Here is a 16,269-nt window from a genome sequence, read left to right on the forward strand (position 1 = left end):
TACCACTGAATTATGTTTTTAGAAGAAAATTCTAATTGGACTAGTAAGAATGATCATCATAAGCAAGTTAGACAAATCTAAACTTATGTTTCTGATGTTTTATATCAGAGAAGCTTCTATAGTAAGATGGATGTACAGAGAATTTCCAACTTTTTCATTCTTGTAGATATCTCTAAATGAGATGACTGATGGCCTAGAGACTGAAGAGGTCTCCCTAGGATTCCTTTTGGTATTTGTGTCTTATAATTCCAGATCCCCCTTTTTGTTAATAATATTTACAGAAGCATTAGGTGGGACTGGTTATAATTATAGATTTGAAAAGTCATATTGGATGGTGTATCTCTGATTCTAAGCCTCTGACTTATACATTTCTGATTTAGTCAATGAATGTTCCTCTGTAATATTTAGTAAAGTATAAGAATGACTTGTCCTTTCTTGCCATGCACATGAAGCTTTGGTTAAGCAGCTTTTGGATTGTTCCACCAAATTTCAAAAACACTTTCAATAGGAGATAATGTAGTGAATTTTATGTAGACAAATGTGTGTGAAGCAGTCAGGTTTTGGGACACAGACCTATATTAGAATAATAGTTTGGCTTGGTCTTTGATACAGGTGTTATCTCTTTGCTTCTAAATTTTGAGTTAAAATCATGTAGCCATTCAGATGATTATGGACTGCAGTTCATCACTGAATATGCTGGATAGAGTGGCTGGGAAATTCATTCAAGCAGTATCTGGAAAAGTAGTTGATTTCTCTTCCAATTAAGTTTCAGTTCCATAGAAATTGTAGTAACTCTTTATTAGCTCCTTAAAATAAAGTAGACATGACAGAAACAAGAAGGTTTACTTCTTTAATTGTTTCATTCCCTGATTAAACATTTAATATCACATCCTTTGGTTTGATATTTTCCAGAGTGAGCAACAATATGTCTTTTTAAGAAGAAGTGAAAACATAAAAAAAGCATTGTGGGCTGATCTGTTGTGAGGACATGGTTGAATCACTGGGAAACAGAATGATGTAGTGGTTTGAGCATTGGAATAGAATTCAGGAGACCAGGATTTCAGTCATGGAAACCACTGAGTCACCCTGGGCAAGTCACATACTCTCAGTCTCTGAGGAAACCAAGAGAACCCCCCCCCCCCAAAAAAAAAATCAAGGATGACTCATGACCTTTTGGGGGGAATAACTTGGAGATCACTAGTTTTAAATGCTGTATTCTGCCAAATGTATCCATATTTTGTGAGTGAATGAGAAGGTGTATAAATGGTACTTGATGCTAGTTGCCTTGAAACTAAGGAAATTATCTGTTGGTGAACAGAAAATCCATCTAATTTTATGACATGAATTTTTATTGCTTTCAGCCAGCCATGCAGGAGATTTGTAAACAAGTTGAAATAGTTGTGCTTTAAAGTGCTATTAGCTTCATTGGCTAGGGGATTGATGTAGAATACATGACTGTAGTTTGCCAAAGTCTGAGAGATAACATTTATTTCAATAGTGTGTATTTCCAGATATTCAGGCACTGATAATTCTCTGTACAAATGTTTATATTACTCCATATAATTGACATTTCGGAATGTTATTACTATATCAAAGGGATTTCAGGAAATTCTAAATTTGTTAGAGAGAATGTTTTTAGCTTATTTTTCAGGGATGGCCAGTAATAATTTTTGCACATCTTACATTTTCTGTTGATGAGATGAGTTTCATTTTCCTCTAACCATTTCACACTTTCCAGGCTGCTGTATTGACTTCCCATATTTGGATTTTCACTCTTTTATATGCTAAGAAAATAATGGAGGGAGAATGAGTCTCATAACCAAAGTACAATGCAAAGGACAAAAAGAAACAGCATCAGTGTATTAAATGGAGAGAGGGAAGGCATCATAACATAAACACTTAGGGGAGAATGTAGGACAGAGGTCCCCAAACTAAGGCCCGTGGGCCGGATGCGGCCCTCCAAGGTCATTTATCTGGCCCCTGTCTTAAATTTTAGACTTAGGGTTGACCTGAAATGACTTGAAGGCACACAACAACAACAATCCTAATTTTGGACTATTTCATCATAGCCCAGGCCCCCAACAGTCTGAGGGACCATGAACTGGCAGTCTACTTAAAAAGTTTGAGGACCCCTGATGTAGGATGTGTAAGTAGAGGTCTTCAATCTGCTGATTTGTTTAATAATTGTTTTGTCCAAATCTATCATCGAAGTGAAAGTAGTCATGTCTTCTCATGATTTAGCTAAAGTACAACAGTCTAAGTTCAGTCATCTTGGCTTTTTGAAAAAGTTCAGGCTTGATTTGCTCAAGGATACTTATTTGTATTTTTTAAAAAATATAACTTTATTATATTTTAATTATATTCTTTATGTGCCACAGTGGGATGGCTTAGGAAAACAGACATTCTCTCACCCATCTGTTTTAGTCATTCATCATGGGGTAAAGGACTTGAGTTTTCCCAAGGGCAAGGTCCTCATTTTGCAGGTGCTGCATGAATTCCATACCATTAAGTTGGTTTGGCTGGCCATGTCATCATGCCAAATTTGAAATGGTTAAGAGATCCCTAGTGTCTTGATAGAGACTGGAAGATGCTTAACAGAGATATACAGAATGCTGTACACAGAGGGTTGAATCACCTTCTGTGATTCTTGCACATCTTTAGGAAGAATTTCCTGACCATAAGAGCTGTTCAGCAGTGGAACCCTCTGCCTCGGAATGTGGTGGAAACTTCTTCCTTGGAGGCATTTAAACAGAGGCTGGATGGTCATCTGTTGGGGTTGCTTTGATTGTGCTTTTCTTACATGACAGGGGTTTGGACTGGATGGTCCATGTGGTCTTTTCCAACTCTATGATTCTATGATTAAGAAGAGCATCCTAACATTTGATTTTATTGTCCTGAGAGCTGATGGCATTTTGTTCTTCCTGTGACACTTGCAACAATAGGTAAGCACCTTATGGCTTGCCTGGTGGGGAAAAGGGACTAAACTGATGCTTGCTCCTTGCATATGACAGTTTGCTGTACACCTCGGGACCCTTTTAGTGAAAGATAAGGAACAGCCTCCATATTCCATCACCCACATAGACATGTGACTGCTCCTATTTTTGGGAACTCTCTTACTAGACTCCCCTTCCTCACTTTGCTGTCTTTCCTTTGATGGTCAAAGCCATTTTTGTGTAATTACAAGAATACATAATATGCTATGGCTGGAACTCATGATTCCACACAAAAAGTCTACTTATGTTTATGGCCTTTTTCCCCTGAATAAGTAGGTTGCTATAGTAAATGTCAATTCTAAAATTAATCCTGATTTGACGGAGAAAAATCTGTGAAATAAAAACAACATGATAGTGACAATATTTTATTGAGCATATAGGAACAAACAGATCTTTCAATTGCTTTATTAGGCTGATGAACCTTTTATGGGGTAGAAATAAAAGCAATTTCACATTTAGGTTTTCATCTTTTCACTGCCCACTTTCTGTGGAGAAATCAGTGCGATATAGCCCCTTTTCAATGTTTCATTATCCTGTCATGCAGAATCACAGTTTCAATATTTCATACAGTGACGGGTATAGGCTAGAAGATAAATGATTCACAAAAGCACACAGCATGCCATAGGCAGAACCTTTTGTAAACATGGAAGACTAGTCATCTCTGACATTCTCCCACTGATCCTGCAGAAGGGCACAATGATCGCTAATTGTTTAACACCACCATCCTTTTCTGATTAAAATTAAGTGGTGGTTGCTTAATCTCCATCTCTCTCTCTCTCCCTCCCTCCTTCTCCCTCTCTCTGTCTTTGCTGAGTTGCAAGATGTAATTTGTGAATCAAAATACAGCACACAAGCAGAGAGCTGCAGAAATGTGCTCATTTGTTTATTCTGAATTCAGATTGATAGATAATCCATTAGGTTGTGTGCGTGTGTGTGTATGTATGAATGTATTTATGTATGTATAGGCTTTGAATGGCAGCTGAGCATAGCTTGAGTGCTGCCTGTTTGCACACTATTGCTCTATTTAATATAGTCAAGATATGGATACGTCACATTAGAATTTTTATAACATTAAATAAAATACTAACTGGCAGTTAGCTTATTTTCCCTTTTTGTGCTACTATTGACACCTTTCCATCATTGTGGAGGCCAACTGACATCTTTAATTCCCACCTTTCTATCTTTCATTCCACTCACTCTCTGATCCTTACATTTATTTTTATGTACTGCTTGAAGAACATAATTGTGAGGGTGCATCTACACTGTCTTCTACCATACTTTAACTGCTGTGGCTCAATGCTATGAAATTATGTAATTTTTGGAACTGATTTTGACCCTGCTTTTGGATGACGTGTCTCATATTGGAATGTATTTTAATTATGTTTATGTTTGTTTTAAATTTTTATAATTCTATTTCATGTCAGTGTTTTATGCCCAAGGCACTTTATAAGTTCTGTTTGTAAGCTGCCTTGAGTCCCCCTCGGGGTAGAGAAAGGCAGGATATAAATATGGTAAATAAATAAATAAATTGTGGGAGTTGTAATTTTAATATTATTATTATTATTATTATTATTATTATTATTATTATTATTAACTATTTTGCTATCCTGCCACCATTTCCCTGAAGGGACTTGGGGCAGCTAACACAGGGCAAAAGCCTGAGAACAATAGAGCAAAGTAAAACAGGTAAAAACAGCAGTCAAATAAGTGAAATACAATAAAACCAGACATAAAACCATATGCAATACAATAGCAATAAAACCAGTTTTAAAACATGAGGTAATGAGATAAAAACTACAAGTTTGGAGAATAGAGTAATATGGGAGGACAATTAGTACAAAAGTGCAATAAAATATTATGTAGTGCCTTTGGGGCGAAGAGAACAAAGTGCCAACATTCTCAACATTGGAGTAGGATGTCCAGTTTTACAATTTTACAAGGTCTTTTGCCTTCTCTGCCAAAGAGTGTGTGTGTGTGTGTGGGGGGGGGGGGGGTCTCATCAAACTTCAACTCCCAGAGTTCCATAGCATTGAGCCATTATAGTTAAAGTGATATCAATTTGCATTAATTCTACATTCTAGATGCTTCCTGAGTCAACTCTTACTGCCATTATGGGGGTATATTTTAGCTTGCTTTCAACGAGGAAGAGGCAAATTTTGTCCCAGTGCTTGATTTTCTTTATTTTGTTTTTGAATGTGGAGCACATGTCAAGGCAGGGATTCAGGTATCTGTAATCTAAATCCTGTTAGTACATTCTAAGTATATAGTATCTTGTTTTATTTGTTTTCCTGAAAGCCTGGAGTGTCACTCACAAGAATGTCATAACACATTTCAAATTACTAAACCACCACAGAGGAATCCCATTTTCCACAACATTCTGTTGCTGCTGAAGATTTTGGCATGTGAGTTATTTCCCTGTTTGATCTCTTCTGTCACAGACTGGAAGCCAACATAAAACTGAATCTGTAAGGAATAACGTCAATAGGCCACAAACAATTTCTTGGTGAAGAGACCATAAATGATTGACTATAGCATATTCCAAAAATTGCAAGCAAAAATATGTTCTGCCAGTTGAGCAAAAGCAACCAAACCATATTGTCAATGCACGTTATCCCCGCTAGACAGTCCACAGAATGTGGGATATTCAGACAGTTTAAAAGCCATGTCATTCGGCAGTTACTTTGGCAATGTCAGTTTCACTTTAAAATGTACATCTTATTTGAAAAAGTAAAAACTCAGGTACAGATTGCTGATTAAGTGACAAAATTGAATGGCTGTAATATGCAAGACAAATGATGCTTCAGTTTTACAGGTAATGTTACAGTAGTCTCTGTTTTTCCTTTCCTTCTTCCTCAATGTTACTGTATGGAACATCAATTCATTAGAAAAATACACAATGTGTCTATTTGAAGATGGGGTGTGTATGAGAGAGAGACACGCACACAAATAAAAGAAATGTTACTTTCCTCAGTTGGTTTATCTTGTTTTCTTATTATTGATGGTAACACTGCACTGCTTGGTTAAAGCTACTACAGTAGAGTCTCACTTATCCAACATAAACGTTGGATAAGCGGATATGTTGGATAATAAGGAGAGATTAAGGAAAAGCCTATTAAACATCAAATTAGGTTATGATTTTACAAATGAAGCACCAAAACATCATGTTAGACAACAAATTTGGCAGAAAAAGTAGTTCAATATGCAGTAATGCTATGTAGTAATTGCTGTATTTATGAATTTAGCACCAAAATATCACGATATATTGAAAACATCGACTACAAAAATGTGTTGGATAATCCAGAACGTTGGATAAGCGAGTGTTGGATAAGTGAGACTCTACTGTATTTTCATATATTCTCCAGAAAGGGATTGTGAATACACACTTATCTCGTGCATACGATCACAAAGCATAACATTGTGGTGACAGAAAGATGTTCTTCCAAAAGCTTAATGATGCTAAATCTTTGCACTGCATAAGGTTACTAACACAGAGTGACAATAAACAATAAATGTGACCTCTACCATTTAGGCTTACTTTAGATTGCAATGGTGAAGGGAAAGACTTTACATCAGCAGAGGGATAGGAGATAGGAGAGATTGGTGGATCTGAGCACACATTAAAGTAAAGCAATCTTTAATAATGCTTTGGGATAATGTAAAATTAAATGGATTGGAATACTTGTGAGATAGGCGAGGATGTGTAATAATTACCTGATCTGATGCATGGAGTGTCCAAGGAGTAAATATTTTGCTTGTGAATACTGTCTGGAAATATAATTTCATTAAAAACACATCTAGTAACTGCAGTGTGCTGTTTAAAAGGGTTATACGTTTTCTTTATATATGCTTTGAGCTTATAAATGTAGTCAATCAGTCAGGATTAACCGCTGTCTGCCTGGTGGGTTGAAACATTTGAATATTTTAATCCAATTGTAATGTGGTCCTTTTGTTAATGATTTGGTGCCTTTCCGTTACTGAAAGCTAATTCATAGCATGGTTTCATATAGTTCAATGCATACTTGTTTTTCATAAACTTGAACACCAATTACCCTGACTAATAGGATAGTCAGTGGGACCATATTTTGAATACAGGAGGCACCATATCTTACATTTTAGTTCAAGGTCATCGTCTCCTCTTTTAGGTGCTGACTAATGTAAAAGCCCCTTCACATCACCTTCAAATCTCAAGTTTACAGGGGAAAGAACTGGCATCTCTTATGCAACAAGATCGTTACTCACAGCTGGGAAGTACTTTGTTCAGGGCTTTGCTTGCGTGCCAAGTGAGCAGATGTGTAGGAAGAAATCAGTATGAAGTGACTTTTGAAAGAGATTGTTCGGTGCTGCTTTTGAAATAAATATTTATAGCAAAGATGAAGTATGCATCTTTTTTCTTTCTTTTGAAAACTATGCTAGAAATGCCACTGCTGCCAAAACTCTAACTTCAGGTATCACTGTACCATAACGTCATTTCTGTTGTCATTTGCCATTCAGTTGATTTTGACTTTTGGCAACCCTTTAAATGGAACCCCAGTCATCAACTGGACTGTGGTTTTCTCATTTGAGTTAATCCAGCTATGATGTGGTGTTTTTGTTTTCCAATTGTCTTCTGCTTCACAAAACATCATCTTCTGATGACTAGCTATGGAATAATGAGACTAGAACAGAAAGCTATTTTGAATAAAAACTGCTTTATTTGATGTAGAACCTATTTAATCTGTACGGAGGGAGGAGGAACAACCTTATGTGGTTCCAGTTGAGGTCAAGTGTTAATACTTGACAGCTTCCTCAGTTTTTTGTTCCGATAAAAACATAAACCATAAAGACAATCCAAAAGTTAGATTGCTTAATGGCTGGTAATTTACTGGAAGGTAAACCTTTCCTCGCCAATGAAAAACTATGTCTTGTCCTGAGAATGATATCTGTAAAGAGTAAAATGATCAGATGTTATACACCTACTAAGTATAGAGTGATCCATAATTTTTCATGATCTACACAAAAGGTTGTGCAGATGCTGAAATGCATAAGTGCATTCCGTTACCAAATACATGTTTACAATATGATCCTTAGTACCTGTACCTTTTAAAAAACAAGCTAAGCATATGGTTTTTCTCATGCCATACTCGTATATGGTAACAGCTTTTGTTGTAACATCTTAAGTATAATCTTGCTTGCATGGTAGATCATTGCAATAATAAAATTGTTACTATAGTCCCTTTTCCTAGAAATTGGGCTGTATGTTGACCATTTCTAGTCTTGTCTATTGCTTCATTGAGTATATACTCTTGGTTTGAATTTTCCCTGAGTTTCTTGGTTCTTATAGTGGAGTCTCCTCTTCTGCTTTTTAGGTTTTTCCCCTCTTCAAATTCATTGCGTTGGTTATTATAGCACTTCTCTTTGTCCCTATACAGAAGTCACTGAAGTATTGAATTCAAGATTCATATCTTGTTACTGTTACCTTTTGTTCCTTGTCTGTCCTTGTTTATTTAATTGCCTCATCCCGTGATGTTCCCCCCACCCCAAATTCTGGCTAGTGTCTGTTTTTATTCTTCTCTGACAAAGTCCCCAGTTTGAGTTTGGAATTTCAGTTTTCTATTTTCCTGTCAATTGGGCTTAGTGGTAGAAATCTGTTTTCAATACGTACATATGGGTGAGTGTCCATGAAATGACATAGACAAGGCTCCCTCATGTTGGCCCAGATGTTCTCTCATTAGGCCAAAATGGTTTCCATATGTTTCTATTATTATAATGATCAGAGCACATGTGGATAAACTCAGCTCCTTCTGCTTGTGATAAATATAGCTCTTAGTTCTTGAAAAAAGAATAACAGTCCCTTCAGTAATGCAATTTTATTTTCACTGAGTGTGGAGGGTAGAGTCAGGCTAGTGGTAGAGAAGCATTTTAGTTCTTGTCATGCTCTCATTTTTGCACCTCACATGAAAATGAGAATTTCATTCATATTCATTTATATATTTTTATATTAATCCAGAGAGGTCCTATGCTTCTAGGGAAGCTGAGAACCTCTCTGGCTGAGAATTTCAAAGGCTCCACCCTAAACTACATTTCCCAGAATTCTGCAGAAGCAAACCATGTGATAAGTAAATGGGGACCCACACTTTACAACTCTAACGTGATATCGTCTGCAGTGTACATTAATATGATACTTATCTCAAGGTTTGTAATTTCCTTCTCTCACATAAGTTGGAACAAATATAGGTATGTGTTGAAGTAAGAATTTTGGCATTATTATCTTTGGTATGTTTGACACTTAGTGCAATACACTTTTTAAATATGACATCATGGTCAATTTGGATGTGTATGTTCATTAGGTAGTCATGTTCTAGGCCCTCCTGGGATCAAGGGCCGAGATTTATTTAAAGGGACACAGTGTAAGCCAAGAACATAATAATTGTAAAGAAAAATGTGTAGCACATAGATGAGTAACACTGCCAAGCTCAAAAGTCCAATTAATGTAGGGAAGCAGAATACTACAGAGCCAGGTCAGGAATAAGAACAAACAGTAGCCAAGTTTTCACTTTAATAGTCAGATGCCAGGAGTTCATTTCTCAGACTTCACAAATCAAAGGCCAAGAATCTAGAGGTGAAGTCAGAGTTCCAAAGTCAAGCCAGATAGTCAGGAAATAGTTTTAAGTCTAAGTCCATAAATCAAGCCAGGAAGTCAGTCCAGCAGTCAAGGATATAGGATACAACAGGATCTGAAACAGGAACCAAATTCAGAGTCCATAATTCTAACCTAGGACCAGCAGAGCCAAGATCTAGAGCAAAGTTACAAAGGACCAACATTATCTGTTACGGATACCAATTCCTTTCAAGGTCCTTTTATCATAAGATCTCATCTGCCATTTGTTTTCATCAAACCTTCCAGATAATCACAGAAGCTTGTGATGCTTTCCTTGAGGAGGTCAGATTAACCGCTTCCAATTTTACTCTAAATACTGGAAGATAATAGTATTGATGCCAGAATTACATTAGAATTTGCACCTTATTTTCATGTATTTATTTTTAACTTTTAAGATATTTTATTAAATAGCCTTAACTACCTATTTTTCACTGGCAGTGCTTAAATGGAAAGAAGCATTCCAAAGGTGGACAAAGACAAACAGACTGAGATATAACTTTTATACTAGAGCTTGTAACTATATTGAACTCCATGGTTTTGCATTGATGTGGCATTGAGGGCTGTGCAGTGGTGGTTGGAGTGTGGGAGGATGTGTGTGTTGTTTTTGTGATTTGTGCTGGGAAAAGCATTTAATTTTGTTGTGCAGTGACAATAAAATTATTCTATTATATTCTGTAGTAATGGATTATTTCACTCTCCATAAATGTTTCAGGTTTTGGATCAGACTACTGGAGTGATATAATAATGAGCATAGCGCATTGACTTTGAAAGGATGAAATGTTTGTCAAAGTAAGGTGGTCTTGACTATATGGGCAAACTAGGCACAGTTTTGCCAAGTTGATGATCTGCATCTAATTACCATGAATACTTTCAGGAAACAAAATCTCTCCTATGCTAATGTATCTCTTGAAAATATTCAATATCGCAATGCTTAGAAATGGAGCCCTCCCCAGTTCATTGCTTTTCATCTCATCTAGCCTTTTGAAAACGTAAAATGCAGTAGTATAATATTGTCCTCTTTCTCCAAAGACGTCCCCTGACATTTCAAAAATCTTTGATTTAATTTAATTTAGTGTTTCTGAAGTTTCTTTTCCTTCTCCAGAATCTTTTGTGTGTGTGTGTGTGTGTGTGTGTGTGTGTGTGTACATACATACACACACACATACACTTTCATAGTTTATCACAATATATTGGCAAACCAGTGTGGTGTTGGACTACAACTCTGAAAACCAGTGCTCAAATCCCAGTGGAAACTTACTGGGTAATTTCGAGCAAGTTCCACTCTTTCAACTTTAGAAAAAGACAAAATGTGAACCACTTCTGAACAAGTAAGAAATAACATGAAGCCTTGTCCTTAAGGTAAGACAGAACACAAAAAGGAAAACTACCTCTGACTACCTTTTTGTTGACTTAACACTCTTTAAGTTACATATCTTGAAGGCGAACTACAACACATGTACCCCCATTTTGATTTTTACAGATAATTTTTTTTGAAGAAAAAGAAGTTCAGATTTGAAAATTGACCACCTTTTTATTTTAGTCACTGTCATTGGCTAGCCCAACTGCTGCTGTTGCAATCCTATATTGTATTTTTTTTCTTCACTCTTCCTTCTGTTAGTCTTATAGGAAAACCTAACCAACTGGGCATCAAGTAAATGGATCATTGCTATGTAAGCAGGTTGACTATATGACCATGCCAGTGAAAGGAAATCATGTGAATTGCAACTAGGGAAACTACTGCTTATTCGATCAGCTACTTGTGTGATTCTAGCAAGTTGGTACCATGTAGAGATCACAGCACCACCTTGACACTATATCGCAAATCCCATTTTATTTCCTATTAACTTGACTAAGAACAAATAAAATCAATCCAGGAAGCATTAATTTTAGACTTACAGTTTCAAGCCTGTTGTGATTTAATCACTAAAGATTTGTGTGCGGGGGAAATAATCAAATAATCTTTTCTTAGCCAATCTATGCTATATGCACATTTGTCTTTCTTTTCAATAATTGATTGTCAGAAATTGGTGTAATCACCGTCTATTCTTTTCTGGAAAAGTCATAATGATACCTAAATTACATCCCATTTAGATTACAGTAATGCAGTCTACATGGGACAACCTTTTAAAAATGTTCTCAGGAACTGTTGTTAGTCCGAAGAGCTGCAGCCAGATTGTTAACTGCGGCTACTAGAGGCAGCATAAAACCCCTTGTTGCAACAGCTGCATTGGCTACTGGTACATTTCCAGAAACAATTAAAACTGCTAGAGTTTACCTATAATAAATAAATACATACATACATACATACATACAGACATACATACATAAAACTTTATTTGTATTCCCCCTATCTCCCCAAGGGGACTCAGGGTGGATTCCAACATACAATAGCAAACATTCAATGCCTCCATAAAACAAACAGATTCTGACCTAAAATCCCAGAAAACCCCACATATGAAAATAATATTAAGACCTAACATCAGTAAATTAAACCTAACATCAATAAATTAAACTACACAAAGACAAACAAACTTATATAATGGCATACAAATCTGAACAAACATCCATAATTAATAAAGCCCTATATGATTTGGTTATTGAAAGGAATATATCTTCTTATATTAAGAGTTCTAGGATCATTGATAGAGGCCCTTCTCTCTGCCCCACCACATTTTCAGGTCTGTCTGGTGGGAACAAAGGAGAAGCTTTTTTTCAGTGGCTGCTCCCAGATTTTGGAGAACCCTCCCCAGAGACCAGAATTGCCCATTCTTGCTCCCCTTCTGTCAGAAGGTCAAAACATGTGACAACAGACTTTTACGAATTGTCTAGAGTTGACCTTTTAATGCCGTGCAGTGCTTTTAAAAATATGTTATTAAAGATTTGCATATAGTCATTTAACACATTTTATTATTGTTGGCGTTTTAACCTATAGATTCTACCATAGTTTTTAAATGTTATATTTATCCTTTTAATTTGGCTTTTGTATACTTTTCAATTTCTGTTGTTTTAAATATTAAATATGTTCTTAGCTACCTTGGCCTCCATTGGGAGAAAGGGAAGTGAATTTAAGGAGGAGAAGGACAACGCAACAACAATTTGGAATTAGATGAGACGGAATAAGTTGACTATTATTCCTGTTAATAATTTTTGGCAAAATATTAATTGGGTAGTCATTTGCTTGGCTAGTTCCTTTTTTGTATCTTTCATAATTAAATTCTCTTTTCTATAATCATTAATTCTTCAAAAACATATATTTTCAGAAATGAACTAATTCCTTTTCTACATGGGATTGGATGGTGGTTAGACATTTCAATCAGAATCTCTAAACTACCCAATCCTTGATTCGTTTTTCTTGCCCAATAGTTTTTTTGCTATTATGCCTCTCTTGGTTTTAATTTTCTTTTCACAGTTTTAATGAAGACTCCATGTTTACTATGGATTTCCCATGATTTCCTCAATGCCAAAATAAATCTACAGTAATAGACGTTTAGAAAAGTGTCTTTTAATCATTCTGTCAGCCTCTTGGTCACATTGATGCATTCAGACTGCCCACAAGAAAATTGTGAATAGCACATTTGTTTTATATATTTGAAATATTCTGAGCTCTAAAACAGTTGATGTGTGAACAATTGAATGAACCTCATACACGTGCAAAAAAGTTCTCAGATTATAAAAGTAACCTGTTATGAAAAAGAAAGTGTAATTTTTACCAGTTTCAATTTATACATACTCTACTGTATAATAGCAACTGATAAAGATCAGACTGGTGTCTGAAAGCAATCAGAAGACATTGAATATTTATGAGAATGGAATAAAGAAATAATGGAAAAGAAACTGACTTTAAAATCAAGAAAACTCCTGCAGAGAAAGCAATTCAAATAGGATGCTACATTTTTTATTCAAGAGAAAAAAGAAGAAAGGGATTCCCTCTTCATATATACGACTATTTGTATGTATAATACTGTACATTCATGGCAAAAACACAGTCTCTGTGGGAGTGCCCTATTTTGACTTTATAGGAATATTGTCTCAGTGCCACAAAAAATACAAGAGAAAAAATAAATATAAAATAACATACACTATTATTTTTTAAAAAATAACTTCCTGGGTTTTTTTTTTAGCTTTTCTGTTGCCACTTGGTAGAAGGAGGGAGGGGGCACTCTCTTTCAAAATGACCTCCAAACTCTCTAGATGTCAAGTACTTTAGGGAGTGGCTATTACCGTATTTACCTGAATGTAATGCACATCTTTTTGGGCTTAATTGTTTAGCCAAAATTGAGATGTGCATTACATTTGATGGTGCATTATACTTACATGTCAAAAGGTATCTGTGCCCTTCCATCAGGCTGAACCTAACAAACTCACCTGCCTCGGTCTGATGGTGGAGCAGCAGCTTCCCTTCCCAAGCCCTTTCTCCTTCACCTCTCAGTTGAGAGATGAAGAAGTGGCATTGTCTTCCATCAAGCCAAAGCTGGCAAACTTGCCAGTGTCTGCCTGGCTAAAAGCAGTATTTCTCCTTCCATCTTTAGAAAATCATTTTGTTGTAATGAGAAGAGCTATAGATATTTACTGGTTTTGCACAATTAATTTACAGCCCCTTTTTTCTATAGCCTGAGGTGATATCCAGAATTGCAGATATATGTAGAATGGCAAGATTATAGACCACAATTATTAACAACATTAATATTGGCCATCCCCAAAGTTTTTCTGGTATTACAAATATACAAACATACCAGTATGTCACCTTCAGTATTTTTGCTGTAATAGATTGACATGATTTGGGGCAGTGCCGATCCCTGATGCACACCAACAGTGATGTTGAAAGGTGATGAAATCACTGCAGGGCAGCAGACCATACTTGTTCTATTATTGTATAATAGCTTTAGCCATGTTATGTAGTCTTTTGGTATTCCATGTGATCATAGTGCTTACCAGATCATGTTTTGGGGAACCCATGAGATCAGGGAATTTTTTTGAGATCAAGGAATGCAAAGTGCAGTGGTTTCTTCTTTCCCCAATGTTTTTCTATGAGTAACCAGACAACATGTATTGCATCTATTGTGCCACACCCCCTGACAAAGCCACACTGATTTGGTGTAACGGCTGTGTGACTTCTTCGCCTTTCATCAAGTATTCTTTCAAATACTTTCATTGCATGACAGAATCGGCATATTGGGCGGTATGTTGAACAATTGCAGACATCTCCTTTACCCTTCCAAATTGCTATGGTTATACTGGTAGTCGGGACCTTTGTTGAATAGTGATGCTAGAAAGCTAGTCCCACAGTCTTTGAGCATTTTCCAAATTTCAGCTGGTATGTGATCTGGGCAAGTGGTCTTTCCGTTCTTTTTTTGTATGGCTGACTTTACTTCAATGGCTGTGATAGCAGATACTGGGCCAAGGAGTGGAGCAGGGCTTATTATTTGTGGGTGGAGAAATTTGATATTAATAATGTTGGAAAAATAATCAGGCCATCTTTGTAGGATGAATTGAGTGTTAGTACTTGGTTTAGTACTCTTTTTTAACTTTGGAAGATCTCGCATAGTCAGGTTGCTTCCCCTTTGCTGGTTTATCTTTCAGAAATACTTTTAATTTGAAGATTGCAGGTGACCTTCCTTCACTTTCCCATTACAAAGCTCTGTTTTTTTCTTCTCCTCCTTACTTTGGATCCAGTTCCACACAGTTACCTTTTATCCACAGCAAAGAAGGGTGGGGGAACACAATCTTTTGTAGTTCTGTACTACATACCAGGGCAGAGCAATTGTTAATGAAGCCACATTTCATTGACTCAGTATAGTTATTTTCTTTATTTTTTTCTTTTCCCTTCCCATTTGACCTTCTGCATAGTAATCATGTACCTTGAAGATAAAATTGATTTAAGATCCAAAGGGGCACTGTTGATGAAAACATTAATCACCTTGAAGTTAATTAAACATCCAATAAATTAATCAGTAATAATGAAATACTTTTGTAACAGAGCTAAAAAAATATATGGGAGTTTACATTCCTAATAAAGCAATGCTGTCTACCTTTGTTCACATCTGTCTCTTTCCAGTATGAAATACTGATATCATGCTAGGTACAACACATACTCCAATAGTATCTTTGTTTAATAGTGTCTGGAGGTAGTAGGAATATTGGTAATCTGGACACTTCCCTACAGTATTTATTCAATGACCATCTTCATTTATGCCTTTTTAGTATACAGTAGAGTCTCACTTATCCAAGCTAAATGGGCCGGCAGGACCTTGGATAAGCGAATATCTTGGATAATAAGGAGGGATTAAGGAAAAGCCTATTAAACATCAAATTAGATTATGATTTTACAAATTAAGCACCAAAACATCATGTTATACGAGCCTACGGACATTTTTATTGATTAGCCCTTAGGCCATATCAAAGTACCAAGCCAAACAACCAGGCTCGAAAAGACCTGGTTACATTCTATACAAATATTAAATAAAACACTTGTAACAATACAATAAATAAATATAATAAAACTGAGTGTGTACATTATATGTCATTGTCACCCCTACAGTTTACCCCAATCAGCCCTACATATGTGGATCTCAATCGTATTGTTTTGCTCAAGTACAGAGCCGTTTTATATGTTGTTTTTGGATCTTGACCGCACATAAA

The 16,269-nt window shown here is 36.1% G+C and overlaps 1 protein-coding gene across 8 annotated transcripts in view; it reads left to right on the forward strand.

Annotated features, from left to right (window-relative positions):
- The window catches only part of csmd3 (CUB and Sushi multiple domains 3), a 709,139-nt gene that overhangs the window by 545,512 nt on the left and 147,358 nt on the right, over positions 1 to 16,269 (forward strand). The window lies entirely within an intron of this gene.

This window comes from Anolis carolinensis, chromosome 4 (genome assembly GCF_035594765.1).
Source record: "Anolis carolinensis isolate JA03-04 chromosome 4, rAnoCar3.1.pri, whole genome shotgun sequence".
Taxonomy (NCBI): Eukaryota; Metazoa; Chordata; class Lepidosauria; order Squamata; family Dactyloidae; genus Anolis; species Anolis carolinensis.